We start from the raw sequence: 27,076 nt of genomic DNA, 5'->3' as shown, positions 1-27,076 counted from the left end.
ACCACCTATACCTTACCATGTATAGGCAGTGTAAAGCATGCATCCAACATAGTCAGTCCTCAAGCACTGGCCTCACAACAGCCTCAGGCACAAGGTAAGTCAGTCTCCTTAACAAAATAAATGAATGGAGTGGAATGTTCTGATAGCATATCTATGGTATTGATTCAAGCATGCAAGGGGATGGGGTGGCTTACTGGGATAGCAGCAGACAACTGACAGCTCTGTAGGACAGCAGGAAGTGTATTCCCAGTACTGGCCTACCCACACTATGCAGTACCACCCTAGTTGAGAAATACCACTGCAGTATATATGGTGAGCCAAATAACTGCGGGGGGGGGGGGTCACAGGTCACATGCATGGATGTCAAAGTAGGCGTCCCATTTCCACCGCAGCCTCACCCAGCAGATCAGCTGTTGAAAACCATACAGAAATGTCTGACAAGGTCCCCCATATTGTGACATCCATGAAATCCCCACCTACAGACTTTTACACAGTGATATCACAGCAGGTCTGGTAGTGGCAGTATGGCTCTGAAAGGTAAGAAGTCTGAAACTACAAATGTTTATGCCAGAACGATCTGACCTGTGGTCAATACTGTTATGCCTGTAGTCCCAAAGATAGGGCACACCACTATGCTAAATGGGACCAAAATGTTAAGCAGATATCAGCACAGTCTCTGCAAATGTGTATTGTGTACATAGTCCCATAGAAATGCAGTAACATGTCCCTTAGCCTTAAACAGCATCCAGCCATCAACTAGACTGATGGCTCAACACAAACAGAAAGCAATTGTCAGTAACACCAACAGTCAACTTACTGGTGCCATCCCAGGGTTGTCCACTACCGGCAGCCTGGGAACATATGATCATCAGAATGCACTGCCTTGCTACAGATTGCCTGCATCCTTCACACTTGGCCTACAGGCCAATAGCAAATGCCCATGCCTCCCCCACAGTACCCTGTTAGGGAGTGTCATGGGGTCCATAACACCAACATAACACAGTCTAAAAATGCAAAGAAAAGCCATGCTGCTCTACAAAATGCAAAGAAAAGCCATGCTGCTAACTGCTAGGAGAAAACCAGCCAGTGTCAGAGAGCCAGAAATCTGGACAAAGCCATGAATAATGGGGTGAAAAAGGTCCAAAGAGAAGGACACCTTTGAAATACTGCTCTAATAATGTTATAAAGTTGACGGAATGATTGTAGTAGCATGGAATGTCTAATGGGTATGAAGTCTGAAACTGCAATGTCAACTGTCAGTAATATCTGACTTCAACCCTGAGTGACTTGCAAAACACTTTTCCTTGAAAACCACACTTTTGGGTAACTGACAAGATATATGAGTCATGAATGTCGACATTCTGTGATACTCTGTATAGTCAACAGGCAGGGTGAGGAGTCTAAACATGGAAATACACTCATTGCAGGCAGTCCTAACCCTGGAAGATGGTGACATGTCTGCATCCACAGAACCCTGGCCCACAGCCATGGGGAGTAACACACACTTCCCTGATCACTCATCCTATGCAACATCCTGACCCCAAAATGTGGCCATCCAAGAAAAATGAGCTGAGCTATGCATATATGTGAGACACACACACACCTCCAGGCTGGTCAAACAGTCTGACATACACAAGACCCACCAAGTGGAGTCAACCTTTGAAAAGACCCCTATGCAAAGTACTGGTAGCTATAGGCCAACATATCTGACCCAGGACACCCCCCCACATATCTTATCCTCAACAAATCTATCTGGAGTCTGCCTGTGACCCTGCTCCTGTCTAACTTATATGCCCAACTGTGGACTGGAAATCAGACCAGGCCAGAACAGAAATGCACAGAGATTCCACCATTGTAATATATTACCAATATACTGGACCATTTCCACAGCTCCAGCAGTCAATTGTTCATAGGTACATCTTTTAACAGGCTGGATTGTGAAAGAATGCATAGCATTTGGCCCATAATTTTGGTGTGTGCATCACCCATCATGTATTCCTCTGGTAAATCACTGTGATGATCTGAAGAGGTATGTCACGAGATACTGAAACAATTTATGACAGTGTTAAACATCATATATGTTAGATGTCTGCTAAAACAAGCCCTGTAACCCTAGCAACCTATACATTACTGAGAGAAATAGCCACAATCACCGTATGGCCCATTGTCTCCCCATTTTGATAGGCTGTCTCCAGATATCCTGCACCAACAGGTTGAGAGGTATGGCTGTAGCACAAAACAAACCAGACTGGAGTACACCAATCCCTGAAATAGAGTCCCACATTTACTATAGAAGGTCACACTGGGCATGCTCATACACTTAGAGAAATGTTAGTGAGATTTAGGAATGAACAGGCCTTCCCCACCCAGTGCACTTCCCATTGCCCAACTTTAGCAGTCCTGCAGATGTCTGTCACCACTGAAGTCCCTTTCATCAGGCTACAGCCCTATAAGCTCTGTGGCACATGTGATAACTGTGTAACACTATAATACAACACCATAACTAGTTAGGTTCTAATCTCAGGTCTGGTAAATATCAAAGTGTGTGTGTGTTTAGAAGTTAAAGCTTTTGGGTCCATTCAAACCCAGTACACTTCCCCTTTCCCTACTTTAGCAGTCCTGTAGATATCATTCACCTTAGAAGTGCCTTAAGTCAGACCTCAACCCCATAAGCTCTTTGGCATGTGCGATAACTGTATAACACTATGGTACAAATAGCTAGTTAGGTAGGAGTTCTAATCTCAGTTCTGGCAAATGTGTGTATGTGCAAGTGTATATATGTGTAGTTTAAAGTATTTTGTGGCCTCTCTCACCCAGTACATCACCCATTGCCATACTTTACAAGGGCTGGTGATGTTCCTCACCTTAGAAGTACCTTTGGACAACCTTCACCCTATAAGCTCCATGCTCTGTGTGATAAATGCATAATACTGTAGTAGCCATAAATAGATAAATAAGGGTTCTAATCTCAGTCCTGACACATATAAAAGTGTGCGTGTGTGTGAACAGTATCTTGGCTGGGGGGATTGTTGTGTTTGTGTGAGAACCATATCCATTGGGGGGTGGGTTTTGCTGCTTTTTTGCTGTTGCCACCCAGTACATGTCCCAGTGTCCACATTATAAGGCCCACAGTTGTCATTCACTATAGAGGGACCTGTAGACACTCTGAAGCCCTATAAGCATTGTGCAATTTTAATAACTATGTGGCAGTATGGAATAGATAACAATATAGGCTGCCCATCTAATCCCTGGATATCACTCCCCACTCAGGAATCATACACAAACACACTCAGGTAGGCATCCACCCCTACATCAGTAGGTGGCCTGCAAACTGGCTCACAGATACAACCCACAGTGTGAAAGCAGTGGACTCCATATCAGACTGCTGAACAGTCACGAGTGCAGTCCCACAGGTTGTGGACCTGGGTTCCCTCATGTTTGGGATCCACACCTCTGAGGACCAGTCCAATACAAAGGCGCCTGGCTGACAATGTTTGTAGATGACTACAAGGTGGGTGCTATTATTATGTGAGGTTGATATCCTTCACAAAGGGTTCTCTGAGACCTATGACTATTGTAAAAACCCTCTACATAAGCTCAATGCAAGATGATGTGCTGCCATCCCCTTTCGGAATGACATGGTTCCCATAAAGTACTACATTGATGGTAGTCCACTGAACACTAATGTTGGTATAATGGAACTGGGAACACAGGCTGACAGTGAGCTCTATGGTGACCGCCACAGTGCCATTGTCTTCTGAAAGTCCTTCCATGTGTCACTTCCCCTGACTCAGGTTGCTGAATCAAGGAAGTAAAAGGACAGTGATTCCCTGTACACTCCCCTCAGTAGGCCAATCAGTGTGTACAATGGCCCATTTGCCATGTACCCCACTGGACACCAGCAACAACAGGACAAGCTGCAAATGAACCTCACAAAGAGGATCTTAGGTACCACACACTTTCCCCATATGGACAGAGTCCAACAACTGTGATGAATCTCTGTCTCATATTGGCTGCTTAGGTGCGATCTCTGCCTGACATACACAGCCATGTCTGACCCAACCCTGTCAGGAATGCTACATCCAAGGAAACCAATCTGTCCACAAAACATACCCCAGATACCTCAACCCCATCCTCACAATCATCAGGACATGCTAGAGGGACAGGTTCACAACTCAAAGACTTGTCACGCTATGGAATAGATGCCACATAAATGTCAAGCCAAGCACATCACTGGCCCTCTTCAAGAGAAATCAGGAGGAGTGGATGGGGAATAGAATACCCACCCTGAGGATCACTCCAGTGACTATACTCAGCAGACACACTGGGGTGAGGAGTATAGTCAGGTGGCATGATGCCAGTGCATTCCCATGGGCTAGCATTATAAAGCCTCCATGGCCAGTTGATATGTACACACCCATGACTCTTTGAACCTATGGATCTCAGTACTGTCAAATGTGTGTGTGTGCTTTAGTGTGTCTGGAAGTGTTTGCGAGTGTGTAAACATGTGGGTGAAAGTAGATGGTGGCCTGTCTCACCCAGTACAACTACCATTGCTGTACCTTAAAAATGCTGTAGATGTTATTCACTTTATAGGTACCTTGGGAAACTCCACAACCTATAAGCTCTATGGTGTGTGCGGTAACTGCATAATGCTATAATACCAATAACCACATAACTAGGGGTTCTAATATGAGTCGTGGCAAATGTGTGTGTGTGTATGTGTGTGTGTGTGTGTGTGTGTGTGTGTGTGTGTGTGTGTGTGTGTGTGTGTGTGTGTGTGTGTGTATATTGTTGTGTATAAGTGTGTATATGTGTAGGTTACAGTATTTTGTGGCCCCTCTCACCCAGTACATAACCCATTGTCATAATTTGCAAGCCCTGGTGATGTCTCTCACCTTAGAAGCACCTTTGGACAAGTGTCACCCCATAACCTCTGTGGCACATCTAATAAATGCGTAGCAATGTAGTAGCCATAAATACATAGGAAGGGGTTCTAATCTCAGTCCTAGCAAATGTGTGTGAGATAAGACTGTCTTGTGTGTGTCTGTGTGCGAATGACATCCATTGGATGGGCATGGATTCATATTTTATGCCATGGTACACACAGTACACATTCCAAAGTTTACTGTATGAGGTCCGCTGTTCGCATCCACTGTAGTGGTATCTGTAGACACTCTTCAGCCCTATAAGCCCTATGCAACAGTATAGAATAGTATGGTAGAAATAACAAGATAGGGTGGCTTGCTAATGCCAGTACTGGCAAGTGTGTGTGTGTGTGTGTGTGTGTGTGTGTGTGTGTGTGTGTGTGTGTGTGTGTGTGTGTGTATGCATTGGTGTGTATAGCAGTGGTTGTGAGTGTGTAGACTTGTATGCAACACTATTATGAGTACTCTCACACCCAGTACAGCCACCATTGCCATACTCCACAAAGCCATGTGATGTTATTCACCTTACAGGTACCTTGTAACACTCATCACACTAATAGCCCTGTGCCACCTGCAATAACTGCATAATAGTGTGGGACCACAACCTGATGGGTGGGGGTTCCAAACACAACACTGGCAACTGTGATCCTGTGTGTGCATGTGTGTGTGTGTGTGTGTGTGTGTGTGTGTGTGTGTGTGTGTGTGTGTGTAAGACCAGTATTTTCTGTGTGTTTGTTCGACACAATATCCTCTGGGGTTGAGGACGTTAGCAGGCTGAGGTGTGTTCCACCCACCACACTTACCGTTGTCCACTATACTAGAGCTGATGTCAGCCACCATAGACTGAGATACAACCCCTCAGTTCTGTAAGCTGTGAGGCACATGCAAGAACTGTTACACAGACCTGGGAAATGTGTGCAGATACAGCTGTACCCTGACAATGACATAGTTAATGTGTTACTACACTGCCATACCCCCTTGTTGGTGATGTCTGTAAGGCCACATCCTGCTGACACACAGACACCTGAAACACAAACAGAATACAGCATGTGAGAACACATTTGCTTAGTGTTACTAGCACCAATAATGCATCATGACTGAAAAGGTACACATACACCATGATGTGTACCCATTACAAATTCCAGATGACAGCACCTTACACAGCATTAAATAGCTACACACTACTAAAGTCACCCTGTGCATCAGACCCATATAAGTATGTCCCTGCCTCGATGGTATGGATGGCATGGCTGTGGAACAGGTGTCATCATATGCACAGGGTGTTGCGTGGGTTTGCCTGAAGCCTAGGCTGGGATACATAGTTGACATCATGTGTGTATGTTTGGGGGTGTTCATTAAATGGGCAGTGCAGGGGTGGTATGTGTGTGTGTGTGTGTGTGTGTGTGTGTGTGTGTGTGTGTGTGTGTGTGTGTGTGGTGTGTGTGGAGCTGGCTTTTCTGATGGTGATGTGTGTGTGTGTGTGTGTGTGTGTGTGTGTGTGTGTGTGTGTGTGTGTGTGTGTGTGTGTATGTGTGTATGTACACAGTCATGCCATGTGGATGCCCTACACAGGGGTATTTTGGACAGCTGTGGACCATACATGGCAGGGTGTACAGTTCACCATCTATGGCCATGGACATGGGAACTGGGCCTGCCGAGGGTATCACTGACACCACCAGGGCCAAGTCCAGATGCAGTACTACTCCACACTAGTGACTGCTCCCTGTTGTATTCGCATCCCTGTTGGGACTGACCAGGATCATGTGTCCATGGCCTGCTTCATCATGGCATGGACAGCACACACCCCTTCAGTAGTGCTTGTGGTACTACCAGCATGGGAATGTGATGGTGCATGGCCATGTAGACCCTCAGCTGATTGCAGTGCTGCCTTACAGCCACATGACTGCTGGCCAGCATCTGCTAAATGCTCAAGCAAAAATATTCCACAGTCGAGGAGTGCCAAGGTCTCTCCCCACCATCTATCCATGACCCCAGTATGCTCACAGATGGCTGCAGTGAGTTCATATTGCTACGAACACCAGGGACATGCTCATTGACAACCCTGCATATATGTCTGGTATTACATTTATTATGTGCCTGTGTCCCCATGACAGCCTGAAACATGTGTCTGGTGACTGCTACCATGGCACTTGCAACAGGAGCATGATGGGCTGCAATCCTCCTCTGAACACCCCTACCCATCTGCCTGTGTGGGACCTTGGCAGCACTCTGGCTATGGCTAGTGCCTGCACCCTCACTTACCATAGTCACCACAGTAGCCTGCTTCATGCCACCACCTGCCAACTATCCATTATCTGCGACCACTGGAGACGGGGTATGTGTGGGCATTGTGGTTGTGTGCGGGGATGCAGTTGACAATAGTGGGATGCCAACTGATGGCACAGTATCAGCACCTGACAACCCCACCTGTGCCTCAATATGAGTATCATCATGTTCAGATTCTGCAGAGACACTGATATCAGTATCAGAGCAGGAGGGACCGCAGCCACCATGTCCACCTGTGATGGAAAAACAATATATGTAAATTACTACCGGCACTATAAGGTTTGCTGGTATACACACACACACACACACACACACACACACACACACACACACACACACACACACACACAGGTGAGGTGCCTCAAAGGGATTACACAGACCTCACATTAGCCGACTGTGGGTATTCACGACACATAGTCAGACAATGACATACACACTCTGGACAGTCCCTCAGCATCATGCAGTGCAGTCCTTTCCAATTACCAATTACTACTAACATACACCTCTGGGATACGTGAGTGGTGTTAGTAGGTAATGGCCCTTCACCTAGCACACACTGCACCCATGTAAAGTATTGCTGTTCACCTGTATAGCACTGTGTCAACTCCTACAGAACATACCCCCCAACTGTAAAGGGTTTTGCTGAATGTCTACATGTGTGGCTCATATGTTTGGTCTATTCCTCACAACTCCTATGTTTGTCTGATACATTACTGGGTTGGCCTGTGAATTGGGGCCATACGTAATGTCCTAATTGGAGGTGCAGACTACATAACCTGCAGTACATGTATTTTATAACAAAGCTGGTTACTCTAACAACTTCCCAAGCTTACAGTGGATATAGTATGTGTACACACACCTGTTAGCATGCCAGGTTTTAGTGATATATCACATGAGTCCTCAGAAATCAGGTCATAACATTGCCATCATTTCATATGACATACAACCTGTGCAATCCAACTGAAGAACATACACATCAGTTACAGGTAACATCTGGTAACTGAAATAGGTACAATAGGTTGAATGCTCAGTCAGTCATGTCAACCTGCTAGGGCAGGACATCTTGGTGGGCTATGGGCCACAATTAGTGACACTTTCTTCATATTGCTGTAACACACATATGTCATTTGATAGTGCAGTAGCCTTTGCATTCACAGACATACTCTGGAGGATGTCCAGTGCTCATATGGCAGGCAGAGAGGTGAAAGGCTAGGTGTGTGGTAGTGAGGGTGGGAACTGATAATGTTGTGAGTATGACTGATATGGGGACAGAGCTAGCTGATATGCTGGACAGAGGAAGGGTGTGTGCCAGAGACCAGATGGAAGAGGTGTACAGCTGTGTGTATCGGAGTTGGGTACAAGTAGTTTTATCATGGTGTGTATGGGAGGGGAAATGGTGTAGAGGTTAACCTGAAGGAACATTATGTCAAGAGTGTTTGTGGAGGTGATAAGAGTGTCAGGTACAGTGATGTTCATGAGGCTGGGAACTGATGGTGTAATGCTGACAGTTGTTAGTGCATATGCTCTGTTAATTGTGTGCATGATGGATGAGACAGACGTACTTTGGTGTGGTTGGATGAAGTGGTGATGAGTGTACCCAAGGGTGACTGAGTGGTGATCAAAGCAGATTTCAATGGGCATGTTGGTGAAGGGGACAGAGTGGATGCAGAAGTAATGTGTAGGTATGGTGTTAAGCAAAGGAATGCAGAAGGTGAGATGGTGGTGGAGTTTGCAACTGAGGTTGGACATGGGTGTGGTGAATACATAGTTTTACAAGACCGAGCGGCATAGGGTGACATAGAAGAGTGGAGGAAGATGCACACAGGTGGGTTATCTACTATGCAGGTGGGCCTGTTTGAAGGGGATTGGTAACTGTAAAGTGCTGACAGGGTAAAGTGTAGTTAGGCAGCATGGAAGGTTGGTCTGTGGGATGACGTTGCTGATCAAGAAGATGGGGAGGTGTGTAAGAGCAGCACCACATATCAAATGGTGGATACTGAGAAAGGGTGATTGTGAGGTTGAGTTCAGGGAAGAGTTGTGACAGGCTGTGGGTGGCAGTGAAGAGTTAGCAAATATATGGGTAACTACATCTGAGTGAGTAAGGGATACGAGTAAAATGAGGCTTGGTGTGACATCTGCACAGAGGAAGGAGGACAAGGAGACCTGGTAGTGGCATGAGGAAGTACAGGGGAGTATACAGAGAAAGAGGTTGGCCAAGGAGAAGTCAGACAGATGCAGAAAGTAGACAGGTGTATAGGGAGATGAGGTACATGGCAAAGAGAGTGGTAGCAAAGGCTGAGGATGGGGCATCTGAAGGATTGTATGTTAGGTTGGACACCAAGGATGGAAAATATGACCTGTACCAATTGGCTTGACAGAGGTATGTAGCTAGGAAGGATGTGCAGTAGATAAGGCTGAGAAAGGATAATGGTGGAACTGCACTCACTGGTGAGGAGAGTGTGTCAAGCAGGTGAAAACAGTACTTTGATGGGCTGTTGAATGAAGAGAATGAGAGAGTGAGAAGGTTGGATGATGTGGGTATGGTGAGTCAGGATGTGCAACAGATTATCAAGGGAGATGTAAGGATAGCTATGAAGATGTTTAAGAATGGAAAGGCTATTGGTCCAGATGACATACCTGTGGAAGCATGGATGTGTTTAGGACAAATGGCAGTGGTCGTTTTAACTGGAGTGTTTACTGTACTCTAGGAACATGACAAGATGCATGAGGAGTGGATAAAATGTGTTTGGGTACTGATTATGAGAATAAGGGTGGTGTGCAGAGCTGTAGTAACTACAGAGGGATAACATTAATCAGTCACAGCTTGAGTTAATGGCAAAGGGTGGTGGAAGCTAGGCTAAGAAGGGAGGTGGGGATTACTGATCAGCAGTATGGTTTCATGCCAGGAAAGAGCAGTACAGATGCAATGTTTGGTCTGAGAGTGTTGATGGGGACATAAGAGAAGGTTGGAAGTAGCTGCTTTGTGTATTTGTGGACTTAGAGACAGCATATGACAGGATGCCTAGAGAGGAGTTGTGGTATTGTATGAGGTGTTCAGGAGTGATGGAGGAATCCGTAAGAATGCTACAGGATATGTGACAGCAGTGGGTTCTGCAGTGGGAGTGACAGGTGTGTTTAAGGTGGAGGTGGGAATACATCATGGTTCAGCTATGAGCCCTTTCTTATTTGCAGTGGTGATGGACAGGTTGACAAACATAGTCAGACAGGAGTCCCCCAAGACTGTGCTGTTTGCAGATGACATTGTGGTCTGTAGTGAGAGTAGGGAACAGGGGGAGGAAACCCTGGAGAGGTGGAGGTATGGTCTAGACAGGGGAGGAATGATGGTTAGCAGGACTAAGTTGGAATATATGTGTGTGAATGGGAGGGAGGCTGGAGGAATGGTGAGGATGCAGGGAGTACAGTTTTCAAAGGTGGATAGGTGTAAATACTTGTGAGCAACAGTTCAGAGTAATGGCAAGTGTGTGGAAGAGGTAAAAATGTGAGTACTGGTAGGATGTGGGTAGTGGGGAAGAGTGTCAGGTGTGATTTGTGACAGACGAGACCCATTAAGAGTGGTAGCAAAGGTCTAAAAGAGGGTAGTGAGACCAGCTATGTTATATGGGTTGGAAACATTGACATTGGCATTGGAAAAACAGGCACAAGTCAGAGCTGGATGTAGCAGTTACTGATGATATGATTTGCACTGGGTATGGCTTAGCAGTGTCACAGTCAGTATTATGCAACACACACTCCAATAGTGGTCATATGTGAGCCATCCTTTCCTGGGGTGTCCTATGTCACTACAGACAGACAGTTTCTATGGCTATAGGTTCTGCTTAGCAATATATCAGTACAGCATGTGTTGTTGAGACATAATATTGTTTGAACTTCCTATTTTCCATGTTTACATGCCCCCTACTATATTCCATTACAGGCTTAGTTGTTTGACATAGCTGTGTTTTTTGTTTTTAGTTCACTTGATATACTCCATCAGTCTCAGTGTGTGTGTATGTCTGTCTGTTTTGTGTGTGTGTGTGTGTGTGTGTGTGTGTGTGTGTGTGTGTGTGTGTGTGTGTCTCTCTCTCTCTCTCGCTCTCTCTCTCTCTGGGACAGATGTAGGATATACATCTGTTTTGTATAGGCATCATATTGCCTTTTGTAGGTAATGCTCGTGAGCAGCTGGTGGCCTGTGCACCACTTGGAGTCCCCGCACTTGCTAATTGCATGTGGAACAGCTGTGGTACCATTCCCATACCCAATAGCATGGAAACACATTCCTATAACTGAGTACTTCATGTGGGTGTTGCCCTTTTTCCTTGCCTGGGAGGAGTACTTCATGGAGGTGTGTGATGAACAGCATCACAGAGTGCAGTTGGGAATACCTCTTACAACAAACACTGTGGAGACAACCCAACAATCTGAGGGAGAATGTTCCTGACATATGGACAGAATGTAAGTATTGCTGTTATACAGCTGAAGAAAGGATATGGCTGCTCTGCATGAATTTAAGTCTGATAGTGTTATGTGGTTGAAATAACTCACAACTGTAGGGCTATCCGCAGACTGGCAAGAGTTTGGACTCTTGTATTTGTTGTGTTACTCATGCATTTTATGGCCTTGGAAATTCAGTAGCATACTCTGGGGACTGCAGTCAGTAAATGGTAACATCTGTGCGTGTTTCTGACTTCATATCCCTCAGAACAGATATGTTACAACAACCTTGTTACACCAGCAACTTTCTCAGTTTATGACAGCAATATGTCAATAATGCCCCTGTGTGTGGGCCTCTGTCCCCCGTATGTCAGGCTTTGTCCAGATGTCATGCTGTAAGAGATGTATAGGTGTAGTATATCATTATATAGTGACTTCATTACAGATATCATCCCAGTGATATATCAGACTGCCAGACATGTTACCTGTGGAAGGCCTTATATATGAGGACAAAGCCTGGATATTCTGTGAGAATCTATACAGTTGAGAGAACTGTGTATTTCTGTCAATTGTTGACAGACTGTCAAGACTCTGTAGAAGTGTATTGTGAATGTGTTATTTGGCCTGTGTAGGGAGTGGGTAGATGTAAGTGTTGAGGTCCATTTCTATCTGACTTTGCATGCTGCTTCAGCTTCTGCTGCTCTAATAGCTGTATATGTTTGTAGGGGCAGACTGAGACATGTCCCATACCACAGTCAGGCATCAGACTACACTGTGAATTGGGCCAGTATATATATGGGTAGTGTGGGAGTGGCAAACATGCTGATGATTTTGTTCACACAGTCCATATACTCTACTGTTCCTGTGCCTTACCAGTATGTCACTTTAACTGTGGTGAGATTGGTTCCGGGTATGCACTTTCACGCTGGTGTCTGTTGGTCAGTGCTGTTCCATCCTGTAGTGCCGGATATATTTGCAATTACATGTGTATTCCCCCATAGCAAAACTTGGTTTGTGTTGTGTCAATCTGCCTGTAGTTTAGACAGTACTTGGTGACATGCCTAGCAGCTAAGTGTAGTTTCCCTACTGTGATGTTATGTCCTGATATTTATCAGCTGTACTGTTGCCTGGCCCCCATACATGTTGTTTATGTCTGACACATCAGTGAGATGATGTGAAGATTTATGTTAGTGACTAGTGGGGAATAATTTGGTTTTGGACTTGGGCTATTATTACACTCAATATATGGTACAACAGACAGGAGGGTGTTACTACATCAACTGTGTCACCTTATCTACTCCAGTATTTGGGATATGTTCCTGGCTTCATGGCTTTACCCCCCCAGTCAAGCTTGGTCCAGATTTGATGCACTAAGGGGTTCTGAGCATGCCTCTTGACTGGACAGATTGTTTCAGACTGTCCAGGATTATTGCTCATATATATGTTCTGTTCCACAGAATTATTTTCATTTCTGTGGTAAATCACTGTGATGATGTGACAATTTCTGTCAGTAAATGACGACAACATACATTTCAATTTCAGAACTCACATCCTACTGAACATGTATGCTGACATGAACCTTGTTACTGTAGTAACATTCTACATTTATAACTGCAGTATGTACATTATGTCCCTGTGCTTGGACCATTGTCCCCCCATTTTGATAGCCTTTGTCCAGAATTATTGCACTAAGAGGTGTAGAGATATGGTGATGGGTATGACTCCACTACATGTTTTGATCATATATATATATATATATATATATATATATATATATATATATAGATAGATATATATATATATATAGATATATACATATATGCATTCCTTCTTTGATATCTATACATATGTTTATATAACAATATATAGGTATATATTATATACGTATTTGTTCTATATGTATAGCTCCATATATCTGCTGTATATATTTTTAATATTTATCTAACACCATACACATCTATATGTGCATATTTATATATACTAAACATGACTGCTTCCACAGTGTTTGTTCCCTACTATTCTATACCTTTACTGAATGATATATTTGAAAAAACAGTACTTACTCTTACAGTTCAGATGCTGTAGTAGTATATTGTTCTGACTATGATGTACAGGATCCCGGGTTCAATACTTGGCAGCGCTGATTATTTTGTTGCTGGGAAGAACAGTGATTGATGGAGATAGGGTGATTAAGGCAGTTTTAAGCAGTTGTAAGTAGGTTTGTGCAGGTTTGCATGATGGTAAGTGATGCCAACACACGGTTAAATGGGAAACTGCTTAATCTGTGTAGGGATTGCTTAGCATCATGCAAACTCACTTACTGACATTTACTGCTGCTTACTGCTGCTTACTCCTGCTTACCCCCACACTAATTTCTTTAAAATAAAAGAAAAAAGGGGTGATAGGAAAGTGGTAAAAAAGGGGGAACACAGAGGGAAAGATAGCTAAGAATGTGCAGGGCAGGTGAAGGGAAGGTCCATAGCTGTCCATTTCTGATAGAGCAACAGCTGTGCATTTGTACAGAATTTGGAGGTGAATTTGGACACTCAAACCCCTGAGAGATGGGTGACAACAACAGTAATGTGTTGTTAAGCCAATTAGACCAGATTACATGTGTCCAGTGGACAAGTGTGCAAAATGGACAGCTAGGTATAGGGCGACATTTTTTTTGTGGGAACAGATTGCCCTTTTTTTTTTTTTTTTTAATAAGGTGAGAGTGGGATGTTGGGGAAGGATAGTAGGTATATTTGGGGAGGTAGGTTGGGTAGAAAGACAGGCAAGACAGACAGACAAGGGAGGTATATGACACATGTGGGGGGGTAAACACCTTGGACGGGGAGGGTAGTTGGGAATCAGACACCCACAAGCCCCCAAATGGATACTGTGGGACTGAAGTCCCCACCCATGGGCAGTCACCACTGCACCTTCACAGCCCCAAAGGTGGGGGCTGAGAAGGAGGGGCAGGCTGTCCCCCAAGATGCACCATTCAGCCCTCAACCTGGCGTAGCTGATCTCTGGACTCCTTTTGAAGCTCACAATGCACCAATCACAGATCTGATGATGGCTGACGGTGTCCTGTCAACAGATATGAAACAGTTGCATAGTAAACAGAACACATTATATGGACGACAGTGGACATTATAACGGCATGCAGGTTACATTGATAGCAACAGGCTACCAATGATAGTATTTGAAAAGGGAACATTAATAATCAAACGTTTAAATATTTGTAGAACAATAGGACACATGTCCCAACAGTAGGTTTTGTGAAAAACATACCCAGTGATTTATGTGTTTAGATTATTGATGCAGATAGGATGGGAGAGAGGGAGGGAGAGATATGTCAATTAACAATTGTATAGGCTTTATAGCTTGTATAGGCTTTAATTGGTCACAACTTTAATGATCATTGTTCTAATCATTACTCTCCAGGTACTACCTCATTTTACATCGACCTATGGCCTTGGATTGGGCAGTGGTATGTTTGTACACAGTGTATAATTATAGCCTTCTTACAGCTCATTTATACCTTTTCTTACCTGGCAGACCTGTGGAGGAAATTCCTGTGAATGCTACCTGACTGTTTCTACCCATATTCACATAGTCAAAGTTACATAAGTGCACTCATACTGTGTGTGTGTGTGCGTGATACTGCCATATGCCACCTTGATTTCTATTGGTCACCCTGGGTGTCAGCAGCAGTGACCACTAGCTGTGACAGCATGACACTCGAGGTACATTTCTTGGAGGAGACTACCTGGTGTATGTGCTTATTTTGCTGTCATTTGCAGCCTTGGGGTTGAACACTGTTTGCTGTACACAGTCTATAATTACAACCTTCTTACAGCTCATTTATACCTTTTCTTACCTGGCGGACCTGTGGAAGAAATTTCTTTTAACAATACCTGACTGTTTCTACACAAATTTACATATCCTTGGGTGAGGGTTATGCACTCAGCTTAATACTAGTCCTGGGATTCAAACTGTGCCCGTTTGTGCAAAAAGGGACAACAAGGTTGTGTTTTAGCACACTGAGCTACTGAGGAACTGCTGTTGCTTTCTTGAGTGTTTTCTGTATAATACTCTCTTTTTTTGAACAATCTGCTTTGTAATTCTGACATTCAGGCATGGCAGATAGTTCTTATACTGTGTATTCATACCTTCACATATTACAGTATGGAAAACAATGGTTAACATATTTATTATTTATTTATTTATTTGCATTTGTTAACCAGGTTGGTCCAGCTGGGTAAAAATTACCCTTTTTCAGTGGAGACCCGAGGGGAAAAGCCCCAAACAGACATACAAATACATACGAATAGAGACAAATTAACAATATTACAGAGGAAAACAATATTATGGGTACAATGGATAAGAAAAACAAACAATGAAAGTTTGAGAATATGAGTAAGGTAGGCCAGAGGCATGCATGCAAAAGATTTATGAAAGGGTGTTCTGAGCAAGATCTCTGAATTAAGTTAAAGTAGGCAAAGAAATGATGATTTAGGTGTGGAGTTAGTAGTGTGCGAGTTTTAGGTGGGAGCATGTGAAGGACATTCCCATTTGGAGGAGAGATGGGAGAGAAGCATGGATTTGAAATTGTTGTGGTAAGGTATATTATGTAGTGGTGTGGGGAGATTGTTCCATAGTTTGGCTATAGTGTGGGATAGTAGTAGTTTACCAGTTGGGTGGATGGGTTTGTGTACATGCAGGAGGTTTTATAGTTGTTAAGTTTTAGAAAGCCTACAGTCATTTTTACATTGTCAAATGTTGGGATGGGGTTGGTCAATGGAGTAAAAGTGAGAGTTGAGGAGTAGATAATTGCTGCGCCACCTCCTTTTCTATGAGTTCTATCATTGCGTATAATGTGGTAGCCTGGAGGAACATAACATTACTATTCAGGGATCAGATCTTGATGCATGGAACATTTCTTATAGTTAATCTGTTTTACAACTCCACAACCTTTCTCAGATGAGCCTCAATTAATTAATGCTGTCAGAGCCACAGTTTCTGTTCAGAACCGGTACACATTCAGATTCATACTACCATATAGCAAAGTAAACACAACAGTCTGGAGTTTTGATTTTTATTGACAGCTACTGACACTTTTATTGATATATATCCTGTACGTCAGTGTTACTCTGTTAATGTCTCATTTATTCAGTACAAACAATACACATTTCTAACTACTGGCAGCCTTTCTATTTATTTTCCCTGACTACTGCAAGCTAGATTTGTACTCACCAGCCTCGTGATGCAGCCTTAGCAGCCTGCTGGCATGGGCATCCACATTTGCAGCCTTCTCATCTGCAGCTGTACAGGAGATAGAGAAACATTTATGCATATCTATCCATCTCATACTTAGGCTGGACTTAGTTACACAATAATTGATACTGATACTTACACACTGCTGGGACAGTCTGTGCCCAAGTGTCTTGGATCCACTGGTCCAAGAGGTCCCTCTTCCTATGCTTTAGGTGAGCATAATGGTGCCAGACCTGCTAACCAGTCCAAGGGACACCTGTATCACTGGTGAGGTCATGTGTGAGATGGTCCTTGGCCTTGGTTTTGTATTGGGAGCCCTGGTACTGGTCCTGCCACAGTCTCCCTTCATGATGTTTTACAAGGAGTCCAACCATGACCCTTGACTCCTGAATGCCCCAACACTGCGCCCAGAAGCACACACCTTCATCAACACCAGCTCTAGTGCCTGCAGTGATCAGCTACAACTGGTTATAGTTGTATTCCCACCTGCGAGGTTTAGATATGGCTGGATTCCCAGCCTTTGCCCTGATTGTCTGATTTTGAATATGCTGAGCTAAGCTAAGTGATGGGCAAACCTGCTTAGCACAGATAAGCATTGCTTAAAGGGGTAGATGCTAAACATTGCTTACCAGTGCGCAAATCCGCTTAACTATGCTAATTATAGCTAAGCATAAAAATTTAGCAATGCTTACTCTGGCTAAGCTGAGCACAATTTAGCATTGTTCAACTTTCATTTTATGGACTATCAGGATTGTGGGGCTGATTCTTCCTTAATGACATCTTATGATATGTATGTTTCCCTTCCATAACATCCCCCTATGTGCTTTCATTACATATTCTTTTATTTATTTATTTTATTTTACATTTGTTTACCTGGATAGTTCGACTGGATATATGTCCATTTTCAGTGGAGGCCCGGGGAGAAAAGCTCCAATTAGACAAATTACAAAGATAACATTTAAAAAATATAAAATATAAAAAAGTATAAAAACAACATTTACAACAAAGAATAAAAAACAAAGTGAGTATGTACAATGGTTCATGGTGTTTCCTAATAGGGATACACAATTCACATGGTCAGACACAATTAAAGGCAGGAGACATTAGATGACATACAGAGCTTGGTGAAATAGTTACCTGTTTGATATTTAGAGAGTCTCCTTTCAGTATTTAACTTAATCAGAATTGGTACACAGACAGAGCCAGTTCATTTTGAGATACTGTTTGAGGTTATTTTTGAATAGACCTATGGAGGATTGTAGGGTTATATGGTTTGGCAACGAATTCCAGGTTTTGCCAACAAAGTTGGCAAATAGGGATTCACCAGCAGCATTGTTAGCTTTGTGGGTTTGGACGAGTAGTTTATTGGCTGATTGCAGGGATCTCAAGTTGCTATAGGGCTTAATGATATTTATGAGGGAGGGGGTATCCTCAGGGTGGTACAAAATTTTGTGTGCTATTTGGAGTTGATTGAATTGAATTAGACTGGGCAGTTCTAGCCACTCTAGTTGTTTCAGGTTCTGGCAGTGGTGGGTTCTCTAAGTGGAGCCAGTGGCGAATCTGGCAATATGGTTGTAGCTATGGGAGAGTTTACCTAATTCCGATTTGTTGAGGTTTGAGAGTACCGGCGATGCATATAGTAGAGTAGAGATTAAGTGTGACCGGGCGATTGCAGTCTTAGCCAGTGGGGTTAAAATTGTTTTGTTTCTATGCAGTGACCCAAGCTTCTTATTGATGGTCTGTATGATTTTGTTGACCTGTAGGTCAAATTTAAGAATATTGTCTATGATAACCCCTAGAAGTTTAGTGTGTTGATCTGGGGAGATAGTGGTGCCATTGTTTGACATGACAGAGAAAGAAAGTGTGGCAGATTTGCTGGTGGGGGTGAAGAGTAGAAGTTTAGTTTTATTGGGGTTCAGCAGTAGGCGTTGGTTGGTGAGCCAGTTCTCAATAGCATTGAATGTATTTTGGGTTAGGGCTTGCAGTTCGGATGGGGAGGTAGCTGAGCAGATCAGAGTGTAATCATCTGCATATTGAATGCAGGTAGCTTTAGGGATAGCAGTATGGAGGTTGTTGATAAAAATAGAGAAGAGTAGTGGACCCAGTATGGTACCTTGAGGGACACCAAGTGTGAGAGGTAGCTGGCTGGAGGGTTTGCCCTGCCATAATGCTGCCTGTTGTTTACCAGTCAGGTAGGACTGGAACCACTGGATTGTATGATCATTGAGGAAAATAGATTTGAGGGAGATAATGAGAAGTTCATGGTTGACCATGTTGAAGGCTTTTCATAGGTCAAGAAAGAGGGCGGAGGATAGCCTATTGTTATTCCTATTTTGGTTTATGGTGTTAGTAAAGGAAAGGAGGGCTGAGATCGTGCTATGGTTTGGCCTGAAGCCATGCTGGGAGTTAGATCATAAGTTATTCTGTGTAAGGTATTGCATTAGTTGCCTGTGTACACATTTCTCCATTATTTTGGCTAGTGGGGAAAGAATGGCAATGGGTCTATAGTTGGATATGTCTGTAGAACTTCCACCTTTGTGGAGTGGGATGATGTGGGATATTTTCCAAAGGGAGGGGATAGCACTTTCGGATAAGGTTCTGTTGACTAGGATAGATATGGGATATGCAATGGCATCTGCCGCTATTTGTAGGTATTCTGCAGGGAGGAGGTCAGCAGCAAGGGTGGTAGGTTTTAGTGTTTTTATAAGTGTTTTGATAAAACTAGTGGATACTGGTTGGAAGCTAAATTGGGGTGATTGGTGGGTTGGTAAGGGGAGTGGTTTAGTTTTGTGGGGGTTAATTGATTTGCTAGGGATTGTATTGTCTCAATGAAAAAGTTATTATAAGCAGTGACTATAGTCTCAGGGGAGCTATGGGTGTGGTTAACTGGGGTTGGGGTGGCAGAATGACCTGGATGTAGAAGTGGATTAAGGCCTGCCCAGAACTTTTGAGGGTGGTTTTGGTGTTTTTGTAAGAGATTTTGGTAAAAGCTTTTTTGTCCAGTAAAACAGATTTTTTTAGTATCGTTCCTAAGTTGACGATATTTTAAATGGTCAAGTGGGTCTTTAGTTGATCTCCAGCTGGCCCAGGCTTTGTTCCTAGTTTTAATATTAGATTTGGTATCCTTTCTGAGCCATGGGTCTGTATTTGATCTAGATTTTATCGTACGTGCTGGAGCATGGGAATCAAGGATGCGTAGGAATTTAGTGTTGAAGTAAGCTATAGCCTCTTCTAGTGGTAGAATTTTTAATTTTAACCAGTCAACTGCTTTTAGTTCTTGTAGGAAAATAGGAGCATCAACATTTTTCCTATTTCTAAATGTTTTATGTTTGGCCTGGTGGGGGATTCCTGTCTTATGTTTTATGATATAGGTTAGTAGATGGTCACTAAGGTCATCGGGGAGAGTGCCAGCTGTGTATTGTTGGGGTTGGTTATTAACTAGGGTCCAGTCTAGGATGCTTTCCCTGTTGGTTGGTTTGTTTATCCTGCTGGGAAAGGTTATGGTCTGTTTAAACCCAGCTTTCTTTTGTGGGTATACTGTATGGGACACTTGTGTTTATATGGGGGTTTCACATCTGTACTACACTGACACCTCACATTTGGACCTGCTACACTACCCTGGTTAACAAATAGATATTATTCATTACCTATTTATACAAAAAGATACTTTTAGTGCTGTTTTGACATATAAAATTGAATGGACTGCATTGGGGTTCAAACTGTGAATGACTGCATGCTAAGCAAAAGCTCTAACCACTACACTATTTCTCTTTGACTATTTTGGCTGTATAGTTCTATTTGGCTCCTTTGGATGTTTAAGCTATGCTATAGACAGCTGCGTGATGTGCACACCCACTCAGCTACACTGAAACTTTAGTGGGGATGGGAAAAAATAATTATTTGTTTTATTTTTATTAGTTTAGGGATGTGCACATAGCTAATAGTCATACCTCTCCACCTCTAACAGCATACAATGTGGATGAAGCCTAACATGATGGGAGAGCAAAGAAGACAGATTTTAAATATTGCTCTTACAAACTTGGGAAGTTAATGACTAATAGGTTTTGCATTAGCATGACTTACTTGGAGGATGTGGGGTCTTACGCTCATATGTTTGTCATTATTTAATGACTTTGAGCCTCAGCTCTTTGCCCGGATACAAATCTGGGCATTCTGCAGATATCTGCTTAGTTGGAGGTATGCTGGCAGTGTCCGCGGACACTGTATTTATTTTCAAAATGCTGTACAGGACTTTCTGAGTGCAGGGGGCATTTTTACTGTGCGAGCAATGCTAGGACACACCCCCTGCACTTGTTCACGGATCATGCCCGTATAGGTTATACAGCAGCGGTCCTTCATGAATATGCAAGGCGTGCTGCTGTGCTGCACTGGCACAATCCGCTCCACGCAGGAATAGCACTATTCCTGCATGGAGTTTGATAAATCGCAGGGCATCATTTTTGTTAACACCAGTTCATGTAAAAATGTGTAAGGAAAATAATTCATTATGACTTATGTCTAGATATGTTCATAGTTCTAGAAGAAATGTAACAATGAAATGAAGTTTTAAGGGCTGTATTTGAGGTCAGAGCAAAGTCTGCAAGAAAAGATGGGTCACATGTGGGAAAGAAAGAAACTGAATAGAAAAAGATTGGAGAAAAATTATTCAGTAGTGCAATCATTTACTGATCAGATATCAGAGACTGGCTTGGCAAATGTTTAATTCCAAGCACCATTTAGCTTGTAAGCATTATCAGCTAGTGTTGTGTTACTTTAATCCTGAAATCAATGGGTCAGTCATTCCATAATATTGAAATAAAGACTGAGAACAAAATTCTTACCTTGCTAACTGATATATTATGGAAAACCAATTAGCAGTGCGTGAAAAGGGTTCTTAGTTGGTTACGGCATTTGAATAGGTCAGTTATTGCCACTCAGCCATCCTTTTTGAATATGGATTTTAACCTGCATTTTTGAGCTAGTATTTTTTTGAGTCCTTGTCATCCAAAAGATTTGAATCAAACTTGGCAAGCATATTATACCATGAGTGATCTTTATGTCACCTTAGGCACAGAGTGGTTCTTTAGCCAGGATTATTGGATCAAACAACAGCCATAAAATAAGGACTACATTTACCATTCTTTTTTGCTTGCATCAGCAATGCACACATTTAATCTTTCTCTAAAGATGTCCTAAAATTTGATAGTCTATGGTAACATCAAGGTCCTTGTAATCTTAATCCCCATGAAGGACTGTTCCCTTTCATGCAGGGGTTTAGGACAGCTGAGCTTGTGTTAAATTCATGGGTTCCTAGGTAGTTACTAGACATGCGGTCAGTGAGTTAATTGGTGAGCCTAACCCAATTTTCCTATTGCCCTGAAGCACTCTTTGGTTAAGTTACTAGTTCAAGGTCATGCAGTAGACAAAGGCTGAGGAAATCAAGCCCTGTAAAACAGGATGCAGCTAGTTCACAGCTCATGGACTTAATCCTCAATGCAAACTGCCACAAAAGTCAAATCATTGGCTTTATTATAATTCAGAATAAGTCTTAAACAACATAGTCAAGATGACGTTTTTCAAGTGACTATTGCATAATAAGTAGTGTGGATGAAAGAACTGATGCATTGCATAGATAGTTAAATGATCCACATAATGCAGAATCATATCTAAGATGCGGGGAAGTATTTATAGTCGCTTGCACAAATGACATAGGGGCATTCCTGATACAAATGAGCATTGCGAAGGTGCGATTCATAGAAGCCATTTACACTAATGAGCAAAGCTGATGAGATGCAAATAAAAAACATTGTAAAGTGTAGTATGCTAATGAGGTGGTTTTACAATTCATAGTCTGACATCCATGCAGTACACATATCCACTGCTAAATGGGGTGCCTCACTTTTGATATTGGAGTTGGAATCTGCAAACCCCTTTGCCAAAGTATGCACAAGAACTTCTCTGACACACAAATTAATTATTTCCCCAGCAACCCCTTTATAAGTTTGTATTAAGTTTGCAATTAAGTTTGCAAAAGCAACAAAATGACACAATAAATTATTTGCCATGTGATCACTTCAGAAGTCTGACCATGTATTTGCAAGCACTTTCATGATGCACAAATTATTTATTTCCCCCAGTGACCCCTTCAATAGCATTCCCTAGTATGCACAAGCACCAAAAAGAAATATTCACCCAAGCAACCTCTTCAGTAACACCCCAGTATGCACAAGCACCAAAATGAAACATTCATCCTTCATATTCAGTAATATGCCCTAGTATACAAAAGCAACAAAATGAAATCTTGATCCAAGCTACCCCTTCTATAACATGCCCTAGTAAGCACCAAGATGAAGCATTCACCCAAGTGACTCCTTCAGTAACATGCCACAGCACGTATAAGCACCAAAATGAAACATTCACCCAAGTGACCCCTTTAGTAACACCCCCAAGTATGTTTAACCACCAAAATGAAAAATTCATCCAAGAAACTCTTTCAGTAACATGCACCAGTATGCACAAGCACCAGAATGAAACATTAACCCAAGCAACCCCTTCAGTAGCATTCCCCAGTATGAGGGGCATGTTCGCAAAAAGTTCTGCACATTTCCATAGTCATCCTGACGATCTTGGATTCGCATGACCTTGTTTCGCCGCTCTTCGCAGCTCATTGCTATGAAAATGTGAAGCCCTGGACTATGAATACTGCCCAAAATATTTCCACATAATGAAGATGAATGTAGTGAACAAATGTGACCCAACAACTCATCATTCAGGAAAACCACTATTCATAAAATGGGTTTTAGTATTATAATTACACTGTTTGTTGAGCCCAATTCCTTCAGGAGTTAGTAATAGTACTTCAATTTCACTGAACTCCCTCTCTATCTCCACACTATAACACACTAGGGGAAAGGCGTCTGTCTAAGACCTAAGGGTTACAACAACTCCTTTATTTTATACTATTTCTTTGATAATTCTCTGCACTACATTTAGACATTATGATTAATTCACCCTGTATATTACAATACGCGATCTAATTTAATAATGTGCACCTTCACACTCATTTTCCACATCCAACACAGTCCAACTTTCACAGAAGGGATTTTCTTTTCTCATAGTAACATAAACTTAAAAAGGTTTTAACCCTTTATTAACAGATAAGCCTTTTGCATCTCACTGTATATTTTAACCTACTTGCTACTTTTTGCAATTTGTTTTATGTGTATTCTTTTGCTTACAGATTTTTGTGATGTACTTGCATCTTATTATAATTTCTTTTATCCTTAAGTAGTTTGACCATATCTTGTTTGTATTCAGATTGTATGTTATTACTTCCTTCATGGCTAGGTCATAGCTGAAGAGGGTCCTTGGAACAACCCAGTTAACAAATATCAACTAAATAAATAGATAAATGTAAACCAACATCTATCTATCTATCTATCTATCTATCTATCTATCTATCTATCTATCTATCTATCTATCTATCTATCTATCTATCTGTCTATCTAGCTATCTATCTATCTACATGGATTACCTTTCAAATATTGAAAGACCAGAATCCTGAACGTTATTTTCGGGAGACGGAAATAGCGAAAGTTAAAATCCTGAATCACTGACTTTTTCCCAGATCAATTAAACACTTGCCCAAAACTACACAGTACACAACGAACCATCTAAAACCAACCTAGGTGGGGGGTGTGCCCCCCCCAACTATATATATACCAACTCCGGGGTCGCGCTACAGTAGGGAAAGGGCATATTTTCCCATGATCACTAGGAAAAAGTTTGTGATTTGGAATTTTAACTTTCATTATTTTCATCTTGTGAAAATAATATTCAGGACTGTGGTCTTTTGATATTCGAAAGGGGGAAATGTATATATATATATATATATATATATATATATATATATATATATATATATGGGTCCCCTTCAGAGTACAGAAATTAAAGAACATCAAACAGTTCTGCAATATCGAACCCAAAAACAAAAAACTAAAACTTATTTCATGTTTTTGCAGGGGGCCCCCCTGCTCCGCCCACCCTCCCTTCTAATAAAATATACCAACTCCGAGATTGGACTACAGTGAAGAGAATGGCATGGAATGGAAAATTTACTGTTCTCTTCACTGTAGTGCAATCTCAGAGATGGTATATTTCAGTAGCAGGGAATGTGGGGCTGCAGAAGGGCTTGCGCCCTGCAAAAACATAGAAGCAGAGTTTTTATCTTTTTTAATTTAGTCTACTTTCATGTTCAATGTTGTAGAACATCAATCATCAAGTCCTTGATGAAGTCTGGTTTAATGTTCTGCAACTCTGAGTATATGAAGTAGACCCATATATATATATATATATATATATATATATATATATATATAATATATATATCTATAGATAGATAGATATATACAGACGTGCACACACACACACACACACACACACACACACACACACACACACACACACAAACACACAGTGGATATAAAAAGTGTACACAACCCTGTTAAAATGCCAGGTTTTTGTGATATAAAAAAATGAGACCACAATAAATTATTTCAAAACGTTTCCCATCTTTAATGTGACCTATAACCTGTACAATTCAATTCAAAAACAAACAAATCTGTTTGGGAAAAAAATATATAAAAAAAACGTGCAACATGCTGGTTGCATAAGTGTGTAGACCCTTAAACTATACTTTGTTGAAGCATGTTTTGATTTAATTACAACTTTCAGTCTTCTTGGGTAGGATTCTATCAACATGACACATCTTGACTTGACAATATTTGCCCACTCTTCCTTGCAAAAGCGCTCTAAATGTGTCAGATTGCAAGGGCATCTCTTGTGCACAGCTCTCTTAAGGTCACTCCACAGATTTTCTATTAGATTTAGGTATGGGTTCTGACTGGAGCATTCTAGAACTTTAATTTTCTTCTGGTGATGCCATTCTTTTGTTGATTTAAATGTATGCTTGGGGTCATTGTCATGTTGAAAGATGAAATTCCTGTTTATCTTCAGTTTTCTAGCAGATGCCTGAAGGTTTTGGGCCAAGAGTGACTAGTATTTGGAACTGTTCATAATTCCCTCCACCTTAACTAACCCCCAGTTCCAGCTGAAGAAAAGCAACCCCAAAGCAGGATACTGCCACCACCATGCTTCACCATGGGGATGTTGTTCTTTTGGTGATGAGGAGTGTTGTTTTTGTGCCAAACGTACCTTTTTGAATTGTGGCCAAAAAGTTCAGCCTTGGTCTCATCAGACCATAACACATTTTCCCAAATGCTTTGGGAGACTTGATGTATTGTTTTGCAAATTTTAGCTGGGCCTGAAAATTTTTCTGTGTGAGAAAAGGCTTCCATCTTGCAACCCTACCTCATAGTCCAGACATATGGAGAATACGGGAGATTGTTGTCACATGTAGTACGCAACCAGTATTTGCCAGAAATTCTGTAACCTCCTTCAGTGTTGCTGTAGGTCTCTTGGCAGCATCCCTGACCAGTTTTCATATAGTCTTTTCATCAATTTTGGAGGGATGTCCAGTTCTTTGTGATGTCACTGTTCTCCCATATTTTCTCCACTTTTTGGTGACTGTCATCACTGTGTTCCATGGTACATCCAATGCTGTGGAAATTGTTTTGTACCCTTTTCCTGACTGATACGTTTCAGTGAGATCCCATTGATGCTCTGTAAGCTCTCTGCAAACCATGGCTTTTGCTGTAGCAAGCAACTGAGTAAATGCCAGGAAAATCCTTCTAGGACAGCTGACCTTTATTTGGGGTTAATCAGAGTCTCATTAATTAATGGCATGTGTGTACCCAAGAAGACTGAATTCTGTAATTAAATCAAAAGGTGCTTCAACAATGTATTACTTTAAGGGTGTGCACACTTATGCAACCAGCGTATTGTACATTTTTTATTTTTTATATCTTTTCCCCAAGAGATCTGTTTGTATTTCAATTGAATTGTACAGGTTATAGGTCACATTAAAGGTGGGAAAAGTTTTGAAATGATTTATTGAGGTCTCATTTTTTTATATCACAAAAAAAAAATGGCATTTTAACAGTGGTGTGTACACTTTTTATATCCACTACATGTATATATATATATATATATATATATATATATATATATATATATATATATATATATATATATATATATATATATAT

General features: G+C 41.9%; 1 protein-coding gene across 1 annotated transcript in view; it reads right to left on the bottom strand.

The window, feature by feature from the left end:
• Window positions 1–27,076, bottom strand: part of PCSK1 (proprotein convertase subtilisin/kexin type 1) — a 583,826-nt gene that overhangs the window by 70,472 nt on the left and 486,278 nt on the right. The window lies entirely within an intron of this gene.

The sequence above is a fragment of the Protopterus annectens genome, chromosome 2.part2 (genome assembly GCF_019279795.1).
Source record: "Protopterus annectens isolate FY-2018-M chromosome 2.part2, PAN1.0, whole genome shotgun sequence".
NCBI classification, from domain to species: Eukaryota; Metazoa; Chordata; order Ceratodontiformes; family Protopteridae; genus Protopterus; species Protopterus annectens.
The sequence above is the reverse complement of the archived record's forward strand: the minus strand, read 5'-3'. Positions and strand labels throughout refer to the sequence as shown.